The sequence below is a fragment of the Mustela erminea genome, chromosome 8 (genome assembly GCF_009829155.1).
Source record: "Mustela erminea isolate mMusErm1 chromosome 8, mMusErm1.Pri, whole genome shotgun sequence".
NCBI classification, from domain to species: Eukaryota; Metazoa; Chordata; class Mammalia; order Carnivora; family Mustelidae; genus Mustela; species Mustela erminea.
The window spans coordinates 98284248-98305490 of NC_045621.1; the positions used below are offsets into that span (position 1 = coordinate 98284248).

The 21243-nt window shown below is 36.5% G+C and overlaps 1 long non-coding RNA gene across 1 annotated transcript in view; it reads left to right on the forward strand.

The window, feature by feature from the left end:
- Nucleotides 1–21243, forward strand: part of LOC116596742 — a 41187-nt gene that overhangs the window by 7885 nt on the left and 12059 nt on the right. Inside the window, exon 3 of the long non-coding RNA XR_004288295.1 lies at nucleotides 20021–20313. This is a non-coding gene — a long non-coding RNA (uncharacterized LOC116596742). The remainder of the gene's footprint in view (nucleotides 1–20020; nucleotides 20314–21243) is intronic.

A 21243-nucleotide genomic window follows, 5' to 3' on the forward strand; every position in this document is an offset into this window, starting at 1 on the left:
AAAGCTGGTTTAGTGGTGATGGCTTTTGCTTGTCAGGGTACTCTTTACTTCCCCTTCAGTTCTGAAGGAGAATCCTGCTGAGCAGAGAATTCTTGGTTGTAAGTTTTGTTTTTCCTTTCAGTGCTTTAAATATCTTGTACTATGTTCTTCTGACCTGCAAAGTTTCTGTTGGAAATTCAGTTGCAAGTTTTATGAGTTTTATGAGGATTCCCCTCTATGTAACTGTTTTCCCCTTGCTGCTTTTTTTTTTTTAATTTTTAATTTTTAAATTTTTTATAAACATATAATATATTTTTATCCCCAGGGGTACAGGTCTGTGAATCGCCAGGTTTACACACTTCACAGCACTCACTAAAGCACATACCCTCCCCAATGTCCATAACCTCACGTCCCTTCTCCCAACCCCCTCCCCCCAGCAACCCTCAGTTTGTTTTGTGAGATTAAGAGTCACTAATGGTTTGTCTCCCTCCCAATCCCATCTTGTTTCATTTATTCTCCCCTTGCTGCTTTTAAGGTTCTCTGTTTATCTTTAATTTTTGCCATTTAAATTACACATGTTTTGGTGTGGATCTCTTTGGGCTCATCTTGTTAAGGGCTTTCTGTGCTTCCTGGATCTAGATACCTGTTCCTCAGATCGATTCTCAGATCTGTCTCTGTCTCTCTCTTCTAAGATTCCTGTAATGTGAACGTTTTTATTCTTGATGTTGTGTCAGAGGTCCCTTGAACTGTTCTCATTTTAAAAATTTCTTTTTTTCTTTTTGGTGTTCTGTTTGGATGAATTCCATTACCCTGTCTTTCAGATCTCTGACCCATTCTTCTGTATCACCTAATCTGCTCTTTATTACCTCTAGTGTATTTTTCCTTTCTCTTATTGTATTCTTCAGCTCTGATTGATGTTTTCTCATATTTTCTCTCCTTGTTGAAAATCCCGCTATGTTCATCCATTGTTTTCTCAACTATGGCAAGCATCTTTATTATCATGATTTTTAACTTATTCTCAGTCTGATTGCTTATCTCTATTCCATGTAGCTTTTTTTTTCTAAAGATTTGTCTTGTTCATTTATTTGTAACATAGTCTCTTAATACTCATTTCCTCATTCTCTGTGTTTGTTTCAGTGTATTAGGTAGTTAAGCTATGTCTTCTGGTCATGAAGAAATAGCATCTTGTAGGAGCTGATCCTGTGGTACTCAGGAGGGCAGTTCTCCCTGGCCACCAGAGGCAGGTGTCCCAGGTATGTCCCTTGTGGCTCCATGTAATCTCCTGTTGTAATGGGGCTATCATAGCTTCAGGTTCACTGGTGGGTAGGGATGGCTCTGGCCTAGCTTCTCAGATTTTTATTTTAGCCAGTTTGATTGGTATATAGTTATAATTTGCTTATAGTTTTCATTTGCATTTCCCTGATTATTAAAGAAGTCTGTCTTATTTTTTATTGTTCATTTGGAATTTTTTCTTTTGTAAAATATCCAGTTAAATCTTCAGCTTACTGTTTTTATTGACTTGTCTAACACATTCTTATCTATTTGTAGTTCCTTGTGTATCCTGTATAGAAGTCCTTTGATGGTGATATGATTAAAATTGTATTCTCCCATTCTATGCTTTTTTTCTCACATTGTGAATGTATGTTCTGATTAATAGAAACTCATAATTTTATTTTTAAGTACATCAATATATTTATTTATGTATAATATTTTTTCAATTTTTATCTTGTAGGACGCATTGGCATTTTTGTAATATTGATGGAAACATCTCTGTGTACTACCCATGATTAATGGGAAAGGAGTTAGGCTCCACCTTTTCATGAGAATTTCAAAGAATTTTTAAACATTTTTTAAAATAATCACCCATGATAAAATCAAGTGAAAGATTTTAGAGAAAGCAGGCTAGAATACATTTGAAGGGAGAAAAGTTGAAGTTGAAAGAAGAAAGAAGAAAGAAGGAAAAAAAAGAAAAAAAGAAAGAAAGATAAAGGTTGTAGAGAGGAGAGGTCAGAATATGCATGCTTTCTCTTTCATAGTTGTTATCTTTTCCTTTTGTGCCCCTATAGGGCAGAGGCTGTGTCTAGCAGATATGGACTCATAATTGGTGTTTAGTAAGGACTTAATTGTAGCTGGTTTTTTTTTTTTAATAATAAATGATTTCTCCACTCCAGAACAAATTTCTATGGTAGTTCTTCCAGTTGATCTCATTAATTTAAAATATTGATTGAATACTGAATATTGAAAACTACCCTGAATACTGAATGTAGGGTCCCATCTTAACCAAAATGCCAAGTAAAATGAATTAATTTCTGGTGAAATTTGATCATAGTCAGAATGATTAGAAGCCCCTATTACTATCTAACATCCTCCAAACTTTCTCCCCTGTTTCAAAATCAGTCATCTTATTTTTCTATTCTCATTCCATTTGTCCTACCAGAGGAGATCTGTCCAATATATCCATGATGAAGAATTACTCTTAATAGCTTAATCAAAAATGGTTATGTAATTATGTCTAGCTTTTTTTTGCATTTTGATAAGATATTTTGGAGATATAAACCTTTAAACTGATAACTTTCCTGTGAGTATGGTAACATAATGTCTATTAATTTATATCCATGCTAATGTCCAAAGATTGGGAACAAATGCCATTAAAAGACATGAGCTGTTCTGTTTATGGACAAGGATTCTGCCGTCTAACTAATATTCTGCTTTCCCTGCTATATTCATTTGTCCTTGAATGTATCCATACCCAAACCAGCAGCACATTTGGTTTTGCACTTGTGTTTTCATGTAGTCTGTGACTTTTCCTCTCTTCCCAATTAGCTACTTCTCTAATCAATTTAATCTATCTTTGACAGCAAGCCATATTTTCCTACCTTGTTGATGAGCATGTCATGTGGAACAGAGTCAGAAGCCTCCCTGAAGTCAAAATATATTATGTCTGTCCCTTCCTCCCTGCATACAAGGTCTGCTACTCTGTCAGAGGAGGCAATTGAATTGGTCTAACATGATTTGTTGGTCACAAAGTCATGCTGGTTATTACCCATCATTCTGAGCCTTTCCATGTGCTTGCAAATTGATTAGGCATCTTGATCTTGTGGTTAATGTACTTTTTGTCATTGTTTAGAGCTGGGGACACTCCACTGCAATCTTGGGCTACAGTAAGCATTCATTTACCATCTATTTCCTATCCTTTAAAGATAAGAAGCTCATTTGTTTTTACAGCCCAGATATTCTCAAAAAGAAAAGTTAATGGTTGCAAGGACTCCTGGGATATTTTATTTATAACTTCAATTTGGTATCCAAAGAATTAAAAGAAATTAGGTTTTTATCCTTATCAACTGGAAATGCAACAAATATTTGAGTCCCTGCTATGTGAAAGGCATTAGGTTGCTACGTTTTGTATGAGGTACAGTGATATTTAAGATGGTCTCTAATCTTGTGTATAAAAAACATGAACAGATAATTGACAATGATATTTTGTGTATAGTATAGAGAAAATAAAGAATAGATTGTTAGTATGCTGTATGTCACTAGTTAGCACAAATTCTTTGTTCCTGATTATCTAGCTAAATTATTTGAAATAATAGCCTATAAGTATAATATGTATATATCATTTGAGTTGGCTGCCCTTTAAATTTTTACTCATTTTTTTAAAAGATTTATTTATTTATTTGAGAGTGAGAGTGTGAGTCAGGGAGGGACAGAGAGCCCCAAAGTGGGGTTTGATCCCACCACCCTGAGATCACGACCTGAGCAGAAATCAAGAGTTGGATGCTTAACCAGCTATGCCTCTGAGGTGTCCCAATTTTTACTCATTATTTACCTACATTCTCAAAATTTTTAGTGGAGGTGAGGTTGATTTCATTATATTCTCACTGTCACTACATATATTCCCTGTTGTTGTCTTTATCTCTCTGTTTTCTGTCTTCTACCTTTCCTTCTTTATTTATTCCTCTGCCCAGTTATGTGTTTGTGGGTATATTCTTCCAAGATGAGAGGCTGTTGCTAAGATTGTTGATTTTTAGGGTCTCTGAGGAACTCTCACTGTACTGTTTAAATAAAGGCTTTGTAATACCATATTATCATCATTAACAAAATATGAAAAATAATCTAGATCTTTATACTTATGAAGATCTAATACTTATGAAAAAACAATGTAAATGATAAGCAAAAAATACCCAGTGACCACCTTTTTTTTATTTTTTTACTTGAGGGAGAGTGAGAGTGGGACAGGGGAAGAGAGAGAGAGAATCTCAAGCAGACTCCTCTGCTGAGCATGGAGCCCAGTGCAGGGTTCAGTGTCACCACCCTGAGATCATGATCTGAGCTAAAACCAAGAGTCAGACGTTTAGCTGACTGAGCCACTCAGGTGCCCCCAAACACCTTTTTTTTAAAAAAATAAATTTATTTTAAAATGTAATTTAGAATTGGAGAGTTAAAAGTCTCAGGATAGACTACCACATTTCTTAGTTGTACCCAATTATTATCAACTGCTTTTTAACTAAATTTATAAAATAAACTTGAAGGAAATATGCTTTATATTACTTATTAATAGGGTTTCTGCCATTAAAATTTCTAAATCTTGACTGTTGGAAAGGTTATTACATGATATTTGGTAATTATTGTCAGGTGTGGTAATAAAATTATAGTTAGGGAACTACTAGTTTTGGGAGAAGGATGTTGATCTACTTAAGGGTGAAATGTAGTAATATATGTACATTTTTTGGAAATGTTTTGACAGTATATAATATACACATATGAATTTATGTAATCATACATATATATGTATATACCTATAATGTATGAAGTCTCAAGTCGTAGGCTCAGAGGGGGCTTTTATCCCTCTGCGTTATCTTATCACTGGCTTCTTTCATGCCTTCATCACACCCCATTCTCCTTCAGTTTTTCACTTACATGTCATTGGTTTGTCTCCCACTACAGGCTCCAGTTACTTTTTTCAGTGCATTAAAGGAGAACCTCGACAGCAGATCCTATTGTCCAACCCATGTTTGGAGCCTCACCTTGTCCTTTTGACTACCTTGTCTCCTTATAGCCAGGTGGAAGAAAGAAGGAGAGAGAGAGAGAGAAAGAAGGAAATAAGGAAAAGGAGGCAACAGGGAAACTGATGGGTTCACGTGAAAACTGGTAAAACATCCATACTTTTACCTTCTGCTTCTGTCCTCTCTTCAGATACAAATGGGGTGTGACAATGAATATTTGGTAAACAAACTAGTAAAAAGATAAAATCAATGAATGCTTCAAACAGGTATGTGGCCCTCAGTACAAGTTTATTGAATCTATAATATAGGTATTTAAAAAATCTGCCCAAGTTCTTTCTTGCTAAAGCCATCTTGTAAAAGGATTTCTTGAAAAGGCTTTTTCTCCCCCTCCAGACATAAACATTAAAAGAAAGCCCTGCATTGAGATAACACCTGGCACTTATCTTGGCATAGACAATATTTTCTAGAAGATAAAGGGTTAAAGTAGATCACGTAACCTTACAATTTTATTTCAATAAAGCAAAATCAATTAGTATGATGTATGCTGTTGAAACCGAAGCAAATGCTAGCATAGTGTAATTGCACAAAAGTGTCTGTGAAGAAAGAATGCCGATCAATAATTGATTTTCTCTCATTTAAATTTTTTATTCTCTGTTGGTCAGGATACAGACTAGAGGGAGTGAAGACCTTTTTAAACTCCCTGCTTATTTGAAGTATGCGACGGATGGATAAAAGCAAGCTTCTTCCAAACATAGTTCTTTTGCTCTCTCATCATTTTAAATCTGTGAACGTGAAGTACATAGAGGAGCAATTTTTGAAGTACATTAAAAATAACAACTGCAAAAAAGATCAGACTTCAGTTAATTAAGGGAAAGTATGGGCTAGAGTATAGACTTGCTGCACAAAGTACATAAAATACACTTTTTCTGATTATCATTCATTCATTTATTCAAAATGTTGTAGCAGCTTAAAGATGCAAAAACTTTAGAGATCTTTTAATTTTACTTCCCAATTTTAGGACTTCTAAGTCATGGCCGTCTTGCTTTCAGGTACTGTGAGATCCCCACCTTGGGAAAGCAAGACCTTTCTATTATAGGACTAGTTAAATTCTAAGAAATCTTGTAGTTATATTCAACTGCAATCTGTTTTGGTAATTTTTGCTGATAGGTTCTGACTTTATCTTTTGGGGCTCCAAAAGATAGCTGCCTAGGGAAGCATTATATTATAGAAAACTGGGTATCAAGTGTGGTCCTTCCACCACCACATCAGCTTCACCTGGGAACTTGTTTTAACGCAGTTTTGAAGTCCCACCCTGGAAATACCAAATTAAAAACTCTGGGGGTAAGGAGTGGGGCCCAATAATCGTGGCTCAAAAATAACTGTCTTACAAATATCAAATTGTTTATTTGATTAATCAGTGTAGACAGAATGATCAAGAAAAAGTTTACAGTAGTTGCTCTTTCCCCACCAAAGAGTGGAAAAGGTAGGAAGAGCTATCATAATCCAGAGAAAAGAGAGAAGACAGATGGTTTAGAATGGGAAGGAAAATGGATGATGTAGAATTTGAACTGAATGTGGGAATAAAGAAAATGACTTCTAGGCTGCAGAGAATGAATCAGAGCTTCTAGTTCAGAAGGACCGATGAGACACCTGGGGTCTTTGAGATGAAGGCATTATTCTTCATAACTTGGGGTCCTTGAGTATCTCTGAACTGCAGCATCTAAAAATATTACACAACTGGATTTTTTTGAACTTCCAGAGAAGTGGCATGGAAATTTCAGTTCCTAGATAATGGGAGTATTTGTTTTGGAAAGAGTTTATAATATTTGATATTTATAAAATTATTATGATATTTGCCAAGGCTCCTTTATGCCAAAACATGTGGCTTTCTGATTTTCTTTCCTGTGCACTACCCAGTGTGTTTCTCTGTGAAACAGTCATCAACGGTCATTTGCTGAGCAACTATGATAGGCAGGAAAGGATGTGCTTAGGACAAGAGACAGTGATAATGTAAAACCCGTTGACTAAATTAGCTTCCAGGCTTCACTTCTATGACAGTACCCATCTCTGTTTCCAAATGTTCTATTGTAATTAGATACACGTTGCTAGATTACAGAGAGCAAATTTAAATGTTCATGGGACCAGGCAGGTAGAACAAGTGACTGAAGCAGGTGTAGGTACATATGCTTGCATTGAGCAGCTGGAGGTTTGCCTTTTCTAAGAAGGCAGCTGCTACGGAAACACAACTATTTCCTGCTAAAATGGAATGTCAGCCCGGTTGCCATACAATCTGACTTTTTCAAAAGAAGCTAGGTATATGGATTCTATGTGAAATCACTGGATTTTAAAATATGTCTACATTTATAAAACAGCCACCCGAAACATGACTGCAGCCCTCACTTGGATCTAGACTTCAGTCTGTAAACTTTGAGGCTAGATGAATGTCGGGCACTTCCAGGAAGCAAGTCTTTGGAGGAATACCTGGGCATTTGTTCTGGGACTCTGTGATTTTTCCCACGCACTATAACCAGCATCTGACTCCCCAAGAGCTCTGTTGTGCTCAATACTGTACCAAGTGAGATTAGCAAAATTTATGTCCACTGAGCCTCCTGTTAGGGAATTTGATTTGGCATATGTCTCCTTCCCAACCTCAAATTGTGTTTCCAGCCAGACAATATAATAATCATTCCCAAGATGTCCCCAAATGCTGCTAAAAATTGCAAGAATCCAGTGACGTTTGAATAAAAATGCTAAGCCCGTTTTTATGGATTGGAAGTGTTCACTACCTCCCATCCATATAATAAAATGAAACAATTAGGTGTTTAGAAAAATGCCTGCACAGCAATACATTGTAGCATCAGCTGGATGGACCTTGTATAGTGGTGTATTCTGCAGCTTTTGGAGACAGTGTGGAAATCACAGAAGGTGAATTTATTTTGTATATTTACTATGTCTTTGTGACTTCAGTTGAGACCGATTATAAAGACCATGATCTTCTGCATTACAAAATGATCATTTGTTGCAATTTCTTGAGAGAGTGTTTCTGGATTCTTTGGACCATCACCAAGTCTGAAATTCATTTTTCCTTCCTATCTAGTGTGCATGGACATACATACACACACACACACACACACACACACACACACAACTAGAACTTCAAGAAATTATTTTTATTTTTACTATATAAAATGCGCTGTGGTATTTTACTTTTTTTCTAGACCAGCCAAGTGTAAACTGTTCCATTCTGTTATATTAATAAATCATGAAAAAGATGTTACAATCCACTAATGAGTTATAACCCACGGCCTCAAAATAATTGGTCTAAAATATGTCCGTGATTGTAGTGATTCTTGGTCAATATGACTGCTCAAGGTCAATGCTGTAAAAATCTTTACAACAACAATGACCAAGGGAGGAAAAAATTTAAAAAAGGAAGAAAAAGAAACAAGTGAGAGATGGGAAAAGAGGGAGATGGAAAAACAAATCCAATGGATGGCCCTAATTCTTTAGTTAGTTCTTTCATTTATTATTCTAATACCTACTATTACTTGAACACTAACAGAGCATTGAGTCCCAAATGAGTCTGGAATTAGAGAAGATTCAGTGAGGAGCCTAGGGTGTGATATTGAAGGAAACACTCATTTTATTGTATTATGTTTTTAAATTTTATTTAAAGATTTTATTTATTTTGACAGAGGAAGAGCGCACAAGTAGGCAGAGTGGCAGGACTAGAGGGAGAGGGAGAAGCAGGCTCCCCACTGAGCAGAGAGCCCAAGGTGGGGTGACCACAGGACCCTGGGATCATGACCCAAGCCAGAAGCAGATGCTTAACTCACCAAGCCACCCAGGCTCTCCAGTTATTAAATTTTTTAAATTAAAAAAAAAATTCCTTGAGAGAGGGGAGCAGCATGGGTTGGGGGGTGGAGAGCATCTCAAGCAGGCTCCATGTCCAGCACATGGGGCTTAATCTCATGACCCTGAGATCATGACCTGAGCCAAAATCAAGAAGTGGATACCTAAGTGACTGAGCTACCTAGGTGCCCCAACACTTTTCTTATTTTAGATTGTTCAAAGAACCTGTCCTAATCAGTATAACATATCAATAGAGCTGAGACTTTAAGCAAAAATCAGAGTGAAAAAATGCAATTCTATTTCTATGAAGGGGATGCAGCATAAATAATATCAAAGGTATCAGAATAAGTGTAGGGTATTTGGAGACAGAATATCATACTGGGATTTGGTTCGGAGTAAGAAGGTCTTGTCTGGTGCTTGGGAATCTTGAAAATCTCTGTCATATTGCGGTTCATTTCTCTTTTTGTAAGAGTTGCTATAACTAGATCAGTCCTGGATAATGCTGATGTTTTTGTTGTTGATGACAAGAATGATAAATGGGTAGCATTTACAGCATCAGACTAAGTGATTTACATACATTAGGTCGTTTAATAGCTGTATCTTGATTCTTCTCCTCTGGCTGGACTTTCCTTCCCTCCCATGCAGATAGTTCTCCTTCCTTTCCTCCCATCTGGTCCTGCATGCTTCCAGGACTTGCTGCTCTACAGCTGTCTTTGCTAAGTGCTCAGGGAAGGCTTGTTGATGGGGATGCAGTGAGTGGTACCAGACTGTGCTTGCTTTATTTGTATTCATGGACAATCGATTACCTTCCAGGCTTGTATGAGGCCCTATAGGGAAGTAAAAAGCCAAGGATATGGGTTAAGTATGCCTGAATTATTTCAGAATTATTTCAGAATAAATAGTGTGGATTATCTATAAACATCAAAACATAACCCAGTCATCATTTTTCACTCCTCATCTTGAGTTGTATGTTATTAAATAATCTATTCATGTTGCTTCCAGGATGACTTAATTTCCTGCTTCTCTTATCTTTCTATTTTTACTTACTACTTGTCAGTTTTTTGCTTGTTTGCTTTGTTTTTCTATGCTCCTACCCCTTGCCTTTTTCCCATTTGTATCTTCTTGTCTCTCTGATCTCCAAATGTTAGAAACCCCTGAGCTCAGTACGGGACCTTTGTTGTTTTGCTTCCTAAGGGACCTTGTCTAGTCTCATTACTTTAAATACCATCTTTATGTTGATGATTCCCAAATTTGTATCTTCAGGTCAGAATTTTTCTCTGAACTCAAGATCTATATAGACCTCTTCCTACCTGACATCTACATTAAGAAATCTAAAGGGTATTGTGCACCAAAGAGGTCTGACAATGGAATTAACACAGCAAGGCAAGGACTGTTGTCCTTAGAGAAGTGTTTATGAGGTTGGCCATTGGCTGACATCTGGGAACTTGACCCTTGCAGTCTTCCTAGCCATTATTAACTGATAAGAGTGGTTCCCTATGTCCAAAATGTGCAGACAATGAGGTTTACGTTGAAAACGGGCATTTCTTCTGGAAATCTGGGATTTGGGTGAATGCTAGGTAGAAGATGTGTATATACATTAATAGCCTTTAGTACAAATGTTGGTCACTGAATCACTAAAGAGCTTTCTTCAAACACAACATTTTGCATGTGTTGCTACTATTTGTTGCTGGAGAAATTAAACCTGCCATGTATGTTTTCATAGGGAGAGAACTCTTGGAAACTTGCACCCTGGGAACTATTTTCCCCCTAAACTATGGGAGGGACCAGGTGATATTTGTTGAATGAACAAATAAATGTAAGTAATCACTCCTTGTTTGTTCTTTTCATCTCTGCATCGTTGTGGCAGATTCATTGCAAACATTGTCCTAACTCTTCACACTTCCTTACATGCTCTTTGCAATGTGATTTTCCTGCTTTTCCTATCAAGAGGTGGAATCTGTTTCTTCATCTGTTGAATCTGAATTGACTTTTTGACTTGACTTGGCTAACAAAATGTTATGGAAGTGTCAGTATGATAGCTCTGGACCTAGGTCTCCAGAGGCCCTTCTTGCTTCCATTCTTCTTTCTTAGAACTGTTTTTGTGATGGGAGCAAGCCCAGGCTAGCTTATTGGAAGATAAATGTGGAAGAGAGACAAATCATGTCAGCAGAGAACTTACCAGATTAGCAATCCTCAGCTGCCCCACTAACTCACCACAAGATTTTTAAGCAATACTAGGTTTAGTTGGCCAAAATGTACCAAGATCATCAGAGCTTCTCAGCTGATCATAGATTAGTGGACAACAATAACTTTATTATTTTATGCCAACAAGGTATTAACATTTTGGTGATTACAGCACTGAAGTGGCAGTGGATAATTATGCATCTGACAGTAACCTTAGGAAGTATTTTTTTATGTCAGAGATGTCTTTTATCTCTCAGAGACAGCCTAGCTTAAAGCTCATGGGCTCTGGAATCAGATCACATTGGGTTCAAATCCCAGCTCCCTCACTTCTGGTGTGACCTAGTACAATTTACTTAATCTTTTAAGCTTCTCCTCATAAATTGTAAATTAAAGATAAGAATACCTGCTCGCAGAGGTTTTGTGAAAATTAAGTGAAAAACTTACATGTCAAGCACCCAGCACAACTCGCTGTTTTTTTAAAATAATATCACTAACTCCTTGAAAACTACTTATGGCTAAATTGCCCATAAATTAATCGACATGCTTGTAGAAATTATTTATAATTATTTTCTTATTAAGATACACCAGCTTGGCATACTTGTTATTGACTCTTCAAAACTGTGTTTCCTTTTGGCCATCCTAACTGACATTTTTCAGCTTCAAGGGGTTGACCTTATAGCTGATAGTTCAAGGTTGAATGACATGGCTCATTTTTACTTCATTTGTGCCCTTCGTGGTCTTATTGACTCAGGCCAAATACTTCCTCATTGTTCTGTTTCTGAACTAAAGACACTAATTTCCAAACATCAGCCTGGAGGAAACTGGATGCTTCTGATTCAGTGCCTTATACCTGGAAACTGACTGAGGTATTCCCAGCAATTGTTGGTTATCTCCGATAAGTCTAAGTGAAATATGGCCTTTTCAGTGCAAGGCCAGAGGTCCTGGACCAGTCCATTCACAGTCCCACAAATCTGCATGTTAATACTTAGGTGCTGTTTTTGAATATTTATCCTTGTATTTTATGAACCCTCTTCAATAAAATTTGTTGTAATGTCTTGGGCCTTAGATTTAATTTAGAGAAATAAGTGATAAAGAGAAACAAGTTTTTAAAAAATTTTTCTTAAATAAAAAGTTAGCTTAAGCACTACTTTCAGGTGAAAGCATTCTATAACTGACATCATTTTTAAGTGCTCTGTATTGATTAAACACTTGAGCTGGATTTGTAAGTCTGATCAGAAAATATGAGTTGTAAATCAAGATGTAATTTTATTCCTTTGATCCCATTTTAGTTTTCTCTTTCTCCTTTGGGTCAGAGTATGTATAAAGAATGGTGATAACTTCTGACAAAATTTTGGAAATGAAAATCAATTTGATTGATAATGATCTCTCTTGTAGAAAAGCTTAACATACAATTTTTGGTTAAAATGCATGAACAGAGATTCATTGATACCTGTTTTCTCAAGAATAAAATTGATTTTCCCATATTAATCATCTCTTCAATAAACTGTCACTTTTCTGGTCAAGTCATTAAAATGATTCCATCTCAGACACTTTGAAATCTAAATTATAAACTGTCATTTTAGAAAGAAAACTTCAAATAGATTAAAATTGTTTTGAAAGCAAGGACCTGATATCTCCTTTATACTTTACTTGTAGAATATAGCTTCCATTAGGGTCCTAAGGTGGTTTCCATATTTACACAGTATTATTTATTATATTTTCTACACTCGGATACATCTGAGCATGCAAGTTTAAAACCCTCTAGTCACATGTAACAGGAACATTCAGTATTTGGAATACGGAATACATATCGAAGTTTATTGTGGCAATGAGGACACTGGAATGATCTGGGTCTCCAACTCTCCAGGCCAAGTGGAGAGCTGAGAATGGGAATGCCGTTTTGTGATGATATTTGGTGTTGGCCTGGCATGGCAATCTACATCATTTCCACCTTTTGGGTCTGGGTTTTATAAAGCCACTGTTTTTAAGTAAGTTGAACTTGAGAATACATTAGTATCATAAAGATTAATATTTTGCTAAATAGAAGCACTATCCAGAGATGTCAAACATAGCTAAAAAGCTGGCATTTCTCCTCCTTTGGTCTTCCTCCTTTCACAGATGGAGTGGACGACTGTGCATTAAATATAGCAGTAGATCCCAGGTGTTCTTACTGCCTGGGCGGTCTCTTTCCTCCATATGAAATGAAATTGCTTTCTTGCTGGCAGGTGGTTGGAACAAGGGTTGCTTCTGAGTGGAGGAGTAAGTGTGGAGGGGGTGGGAAGGGAGACTAGGCAATTTCCTCTTTTCTTATCCTTAATAACCCCCACATTTCTGCTCTGGGGATGTATGTTTAAAGAGAACATCAAAGGTGAACCTGATCAATAGAAGGGAGAGCTTCAAGTTCTGTAGAGCTTTGGCAACCAGAGGGAGCTACATAAAGAAGGGTTTGCAAACTAATGCAAATTTATTTTATTCTTATTATCTTCCCTCACAGCAGTCACAGAATTCTTTCTAGCCCCTCCGTGAACCCCACACACATGCAGGAGAATTGTAAGGACCTGAGCGTTTCTATTACTCTACCCCCGGCAGTGTGCTCTAAACGGCAGTTTTCCATGGCACAGTATTAACCCATTTGGATACATCTGACCTTGCAAGGTCAGATCCTGGTGTCAGGTGAAAGTATTGGGGTCTATTGTTAATTAGCAGAGCTTCTTTTAGGTATGTGTAATGAATGAAGTGTGAGAAAAGGGGATTATCCCCAAATAATCCTGATTACTTTTATCAGTGACAGAAGCAACAAATGGCTTGAGTTGGGGAGGCATGGTAGGAAATAAAAAAATGATCCTCACTAAGATCAGGAGTACTCTGCCTCCATTATTTAAATAGTATTTTAAAAATCAGGTTAATATTCACTTAGTGAAAATGAAAGAAAAGTCCAACTGAGTGTACAATTACATGATAAAAATAAGTTTATCTTTAACCCCATATTCCAAAGGTAACTATCAACTACTTTTTTGGGCATCTGGGACCAAATTTTCCATGCATGTTTATGCATTTATCCCTCATTCTGTCCATCTTTCTATACATGGTGAACTTACTGTCATCTTTCTGGACCTCAGCTCAATGTCTGACACGCAGAAAATACCTGATGATGCTCTCCATTACTATTACTTGTGAATTTTAACTATGTTCTCTCTGAATCTTCCTTTCTTCCATTCCAAGACAGCAGCTAGGTCTGTATTGTATCATTTTTCTCTCAATCACCTGCCTACCACTGCTGATAGTCACGGCATCTGACCTTTATTAGAGTGAACTTTGGCATGATCTAAGATAGTGGTCTCGACCCTGACTATGTTTTAGAATCGCCGGGGGAACGTTTAAAAACTATTGATGCCTGGGCCTTGACCTACACTAATTAAATTAGAATCTCTGTGCATAGATCTCAGGCCTGGCTGGTTTTGAAAGCTCCCCAGCTGCTGCCGACAGGCAGCCAGAGTTGAGAACCACTGGTGCAGAGTTTCAGCTTGTCAGAGCCACTTTGGATTCCAGTTCTGTTACATACAATTTTAGCTTTTGTTCCTAGCTTTGGAATATACATTCATTTCATAAACATACCTTCTGATTTCCTTATTCTTGTTACTGGCAGACAATCTCTGCTGAGTTTTCCTTTCTGTTTTTATATTTTGTGAGATATCCAGCTCTTCTTCTCTAAACTCAAACATAGAAAAGTTCCTGATGGATTGGAAGTTGTGGGGTTAATTTCATCCTGTACAACTGAGGTTTTATCTCTTAAGAAAATAACATAATCCCAGGTGGTAAATTCACTTCTATAGCTCTAACATCAGTTTTGCTTACACTGATTCCTCTTGACCTCTTTCTCTCCCTCTTGTTGCGAATTTCCAAGCTAGGTGTTCATCTTTCCTCTATTAGAAAGAGATATATACCAGTATGAACATCATCCAGCATTGGTAACTAAATTAATGAAGTTTTTATCAAGGCTGTGCTCATTGGTCATATTTTCTAGAACTAATGGATTACCTGTAGCTTATATTGTTTATGTTACATAAAGCAGACTTTCCTTGGGCATAGTTATTTAAAGTCAGTTAAGATGATCTAACGTGTACTTATAGAAAGTGAAAGTGTTTTGGCAAAGTTGTTGCTGGTGGAGAGTCATGGAAGATTTAAAGGCCATATGTCACCTCTATCTTTGATCTCTTGGGACAAGTGCTGAGATTGTAAAAGAGAAAGTTTCTGCTTTTACAAAATGCTGTATCTAAAGAGATACCTTTTTTTTTTTTTTTCCCCAGCATGAGAGAAGATGTTAAAAATAGGTGTTTCAAGTCATATTGCCGAGTAGGTAAGGATGACCATTACTCCCTATTATAGAGGAGCTACTGAGGTAAAGCTCCTATCCATACAGTGTTATGTGATCTAGAATGCACAGAAAGGACGGCAAGTGTGGCAGAGAACCCTGGGCCTGAAAATGGATGAAGGAGCTGGGTGTCGGGACTTAGACTAGATTTTTTATTTTTTTCTCCCTCCAGAAAACACTGATTCACAGGATTTCCTTGGCTGCCTTAGTTTTTCCCTCCATTTCTTTACCGCCAAATGATTTATAATTCTAAGGCACAGTTTTAATGGTTAGAGCAGTTCTCAACCCTGTCAAACCAGTACATTGTTTTAATAAGAAATATTTTATGAAGTCATCTTTACTATCGTGAAATATAAAGTATCCATTTAATAACCACCCACTAATTAAAAGTATCATTCTAATGTTCTTATTATAATATAAATAACAATAAGGAAAATAATTTGATTAAATAATATGTATTTCAATATAGAAATGCTCAGGTATGCACAGGAATAAACACTGACACACATACACACAATAGTCACTTCTCTACTTTTTCTTCTACATGGAAGCATTGTGAATGTGGCACCTAGAAATGCAAAGGAATGCACCACTGTTGGTTTTATTATAGACTCAAGGACCACAAGTCATATTGTCATTGATGATAGGATTTTCTGATAGAATGAACATCTTTTGGCAAAGTTTAAAACAAAATAGGATATAGTCTTCCCCACAGGTATGTAATAGTTGAATCTCAGAAAAAAAAGTCAGTTATTATTAAAACCTTGCAAATACACTAGTGTTTATAAGTAAATAGCATCTAGGCTCAGATGTCTGAACTTAGATATATCCACTCATAAAAACAGTTTAATAAAAGACCCAAGTTGGGGCACCTGGGTGGCTCAGTGGGTTAAGCCTCTGCCTTTGGCTCAGGTCATGATCCCATGGTCCTGGGATTGAGCCCTGCATCGAGGCTTTCTGCTCTGCAAGGAGCCTGCTTCCCTTCCTCTTTCTTCCTGCCTGCCTCTCTGCCTAATTGTGATCTCTGTCAAATAAATAAATAAATAAATATCTACAAATAAATAAATAAATACATAAATAAAGACCCAAGTCTGACAATACCAAATGAGAATATAGTGCATGGAGCTTTCATACAATGCTGATGGGATCATAAGCTTGTCAAATCATTTTGGAAATTGTATAGGGAGGGCTACTCAAGCTGAACATGCTCCTACTGTATGACCCAACAGAACTACCCCCAGGTATATATAGTAAACAGAAAACAACATGTGTATTCACAAGAGACAAGTACAGGAGTATTCATAGTAGCCCTAAATGAAAACAAGCCATATGTCCATGGCTGGTAGAAGGTAATTTACCATATATTTATACAATAGACCGTGCTATTGCAATAAAAGTGAACAAACCACTGCTTTACACGGTAACATGGATGAATCTCACAAACATAAAATTAAACAAAAGAAGCTAATCATGGGATAGTGTGTAATGAATTATTTTATTGATATGAAGCTCAAAAGAGGCTAAAACTAATCTGTGGAAAGAACAGTTAACTTGGGAAGGTGGTGGAGAGGGCCTGGGAGAACATGAAGGAAATTTCTGGGAGAGTAGTCATGTTCTATATATTGTTCTAAGTAGTGGTTACACAAGTGTGTTCCTTTGTAAAATTGTATTAGGCTGCATAATTAAAGCAAATTTGTAAAATTGTATTAGGCTGCATAATTAAAGTACAGGAATTTTATTTAAAAAATTCACAAAGACAAAATAGATGGTTCACCTATATAAATGTCTAGTGGAACATTTTGGGGTGGAAATATCACGTGTATCTTAGAGCTTCTAGCAATCTTGGTTCCTGTCCACCAAACTGCTGTAGTATTATATTAAAATATTCACACAGAATTTCAAATTGTCTCTTGGAAGACATATCTGCTGAGAGCCATACGGGGTTGGAGATGTATTCTAAACAAGGTTTCTCAGTAATTTCCATACCACCTAAATTATTTCTTAAAATTTTTCTCTTGACTTACCATTATGATTTAAATAAGTGTATTTTAAGAGAAATGTTCTACTATTTATGTAAGTAGAAAAATCAGTTTTATTTGGCATAGATAGAAAGTAATTATACAAGTGAAATGATGCTATCATATTCTAATCCAGAACTATTGCCCACAGAACTTCAGGATAAAGCCTGTTTTCTTTTGATTGGTGTTACTCATACTAGACTGATGTGAAAAGCAGAAGAGCATCAAATTGAGACACAGTAACATAATCAGAAAGTTTGAAAAATAATTGTATTAATTCCCCCTCCAATACTCTTTGTTACCAATTGTTATGTGGGTTGTGAGCTGGTAGACCTTCAGACACATTCAGTTGTCTTGCTTCTTTCCCTGAGTCTCTCATGGCAATAAAAAAAAAAGAGAAAATCCACATTGATGTCTCCTCCTAGGTGAACAGACTTATTTATACTCCCCTCAGTGTTGCAGAAAATAGTTTGATTTTCTAAAGAATGAACAGACCTGAGATTTAGTATGTAAGGAAAGGGTTAGGTATTACATTTCACCTGGTTAGCTGTGAATAAATGTTAGGTGGGTGAATGATTTAAGCCCAGCTATGTCTACCAATGCAACACTTCAAAAAATGATAGGAGGGGCAATTGGGTAGCTCAATCAGTTAGGCAGCAGGTCTTGATTTCAGCTCAGGTCATGATCTCAGGGTACTGGGATCAAGCCTCACAGCAGACTCTGTGCTCAGCAGGGGAGTCTGATTGAGGATTTCTTTCCCTCTCCCTTTGCAGCCCCTCCCCCCCCCACATTCTTTCTTTCTCTCTCTCTAAAATAAATCCTTTTAAAAAAAAGATAAATAAGAATAAGAAGAAATAAATAGAAGAAAGAAGAAGAAGAAAGAAGAAAGAATAAGAAGAAATCTGTTAATTCTGTGTTGATTTTAGGTAAGAAATTATAATCAGGATTACCCTTCAGAGGGCAGTTGGTATAAATGACATATATCACACTGATACTCTTAACACTCTGAATTTCAGAGATGTATTCCAACATACTGATATAATTCAATGTTATTTAATCTTATTTATGAGTACCGTAGAAATAATAACATGAATCATCCAAATAATGTACAGTATGCCTTGCATGTTGAAAAGCATTGACTCCATGGAAAAGAGTTCTAAACTCCAAAACACATGGGGAAAATGACTGCAGTATTAGGTTAAACTATATTCAATTGAGGTTTTTGAAAGTAAAAAATGGTCAAGTATTGGCAATTTCCTATGTTTCAAAGTACTACCTGGTAGTAATTATGAAGTTCCTGGTTATAACCATGGTGCAGTGTGGTCCTGTTGGGTGGAAAGAAGAACAAACTGTGAGCCAGCATCCAGTAGTAAGCTCTGCCATTAAATAGTGTAATAGTGGGTCAATTACGTCTCCTTGGGTAGAGTTTGCTCTTGCATATGGAAAAAACATTAACTGATTTGTGGTTCCTAAAATGTGTACCTTGGCCTCTGTGAGTCTGTGGATAATGAAATATGTTCTTGAGTCCATGTTCTCATCAAGCATATTCTGCAGAAGGGATAAATTATATCTTGCACATGTATGTGTGATTCCATGGTGGTGAATGAAGTATATATTAATTCATTTGATTCATAATAGAATTTTATGATGTAATTATATGTTTTATAAATTATAAGATTACAAGATAACCATTACATTTAGAGAATGTTCCTAATTGTTTGGGGTTTATTATCAATGTCAAAAGGTGGGATTATTTCCCATCACCAACCAGTAGAGGATAACATTGAGAAATGTTTTAAGCACAATTAATACCCAGAGCCAATTAATACCCAGACCAGAGGCAAAGAACAAGTCAAGGATGAGGGTATTGATCTCTTTGTTTATTAAGGTAATGCCTAGTAAATATTTTCGTTTGGTCAAAAGAGCTTAAGGAAAAGAGACTTAGGATATATTTTCTCATAGAAGCTGGATATGCCCATGTCTGAAATTAAGTCTTGAAAAAGATAGAAGCTAGTCTGAAAAATCATGAGTGCCACTCTTTGCACTGGAGCTGAAGGGAATCAAATGGATAAAAAGCCCACTTGAATTTTGAGAAGGTTATAGGGCTCAAAGAATCCTCAACTTGTATTAAAGTAATCTTGAATATTCAAGACAACATGATTTTAGGGCTTCAAAATTCTTCAAATAGTAGACTGAGAAAGCTTTTCAACCTTGTAAGGGAGATTGAATATTGTCTTTATATGGGGTCAAGAAGGATAATGGGAAATTTAGGGGTTCTAGAGGGCAGAGCCAAGAACTACAATTGGGATCTAATCAGAGTCTTAGAGTCTTCATTCCATAGTCTTAGAGAAGTGGGATGTTGTAACACCTGCCCCAGCAGGATTTTAGAATTGCTATAGTCTGATGATTCTTTGAGCCTACAATTCTCCTTTCTGGATAGAATTGCGTGTTGGATTACCCCTCTGACCATTGTTTGCTGGATGTAAGGGGGGCTTATAACTAGTGTGTTTAGTTCATGGGTTTCTTGATCTGGACTGGAGGTACTTTAAAGAAGTCTCAGGATAGTGGTCTTACATTCTAATTATATGAGACATTTATAACTTTTTTCCAAGGGAGGATGAATGTATTTTGGCGTCCATAAAAGAAGAAACAAGAGGAGGATTTACATTTGAACAAGAGGACAATTTGTGGCAGATGTATATTTTTCTCAATTATTTGCTGCTCTACTGTGGGAGAATTATACTTCCTGCTTTTTTCAAGGCAGGCTTTGTTGTATGGCTTGATTTTTCTCCCTTCTGCAACAGTACGGCATGCCCAAATGGGGACTGCACATTAAGCATGGGTCTCAGAATGAAGAAGAATGAGAACAGAGGTGCCATCTAACCTCATCTGATATGAAACACATGTGAGAAATACATGTTTGTTGTAAGCCATTGGGATTTGGAGGTTGTAATTTCCTGAAGCATAATGTAGTAAAAACAGGTTAAAACCATGACAAAACTATCTAGAGCAGAGCCAAAAGCAGAACAAGGTCTGTTGATGCCCACTTAGAAGGCTCTCTTCATGGCATCTCAACTCTTTCCATGAGTTAAGAGTATTTTTTGAAAGTTTCAAGGATGGTCACAATTTATAAAATACTGTTCAAACACACACGAGTATTAGAACATTTAAGATACTTGCCTAGTCCATCAAACTACACTTAGGACACATCTACTCGGCCAACTTAAGTAGGAAATGGAGGCAATTGCATAACTAATTTAAGTTCTGGTATCCCTTATTTCAGTTATCTATGTATTTAAAGGAAAAGATATTTAAAAATCACTCATTTTTTAAATTCTCTTGGGTTTTGGGCTTAGGTATAGATGCAGTGGTAAAATTTTCAGATTTCCGCTAAAGCCAGTTTGAAGTATGGTAACTCTTGGAATGGAACACTAGATAAAAATGGCCTCTTTCTTTTCCCACTTGAAAACTGGGTCCAATAAAATCCTGACTCAATTAACTAGAAATCTTTACACCAGGGTCCAAAGCCACAAAAAATTATTGCATGGAACAGTCTTGAATTATCATACATCACTGCTAACTGCTGAAAGTAATATCCACAGCACTATCATATTTTAGTGTCTATCTTGGAGATATTGTTGAATCACTTTTATCTCACATTTGGATTGTCTTGTTTTATAGGATTGCCTTAGCCACCTTTTCCTTCCTCTATGAGCTAATGAGCCTAATGTACCACTTTTTTGTGTTCTTAGGTAACTGCTGCTTAAATATATTCAGCCTCAATTGTCCTTTATTAAGGCAGAAGGTCTCTGCTCCATAGCTTAATCTGAAAACT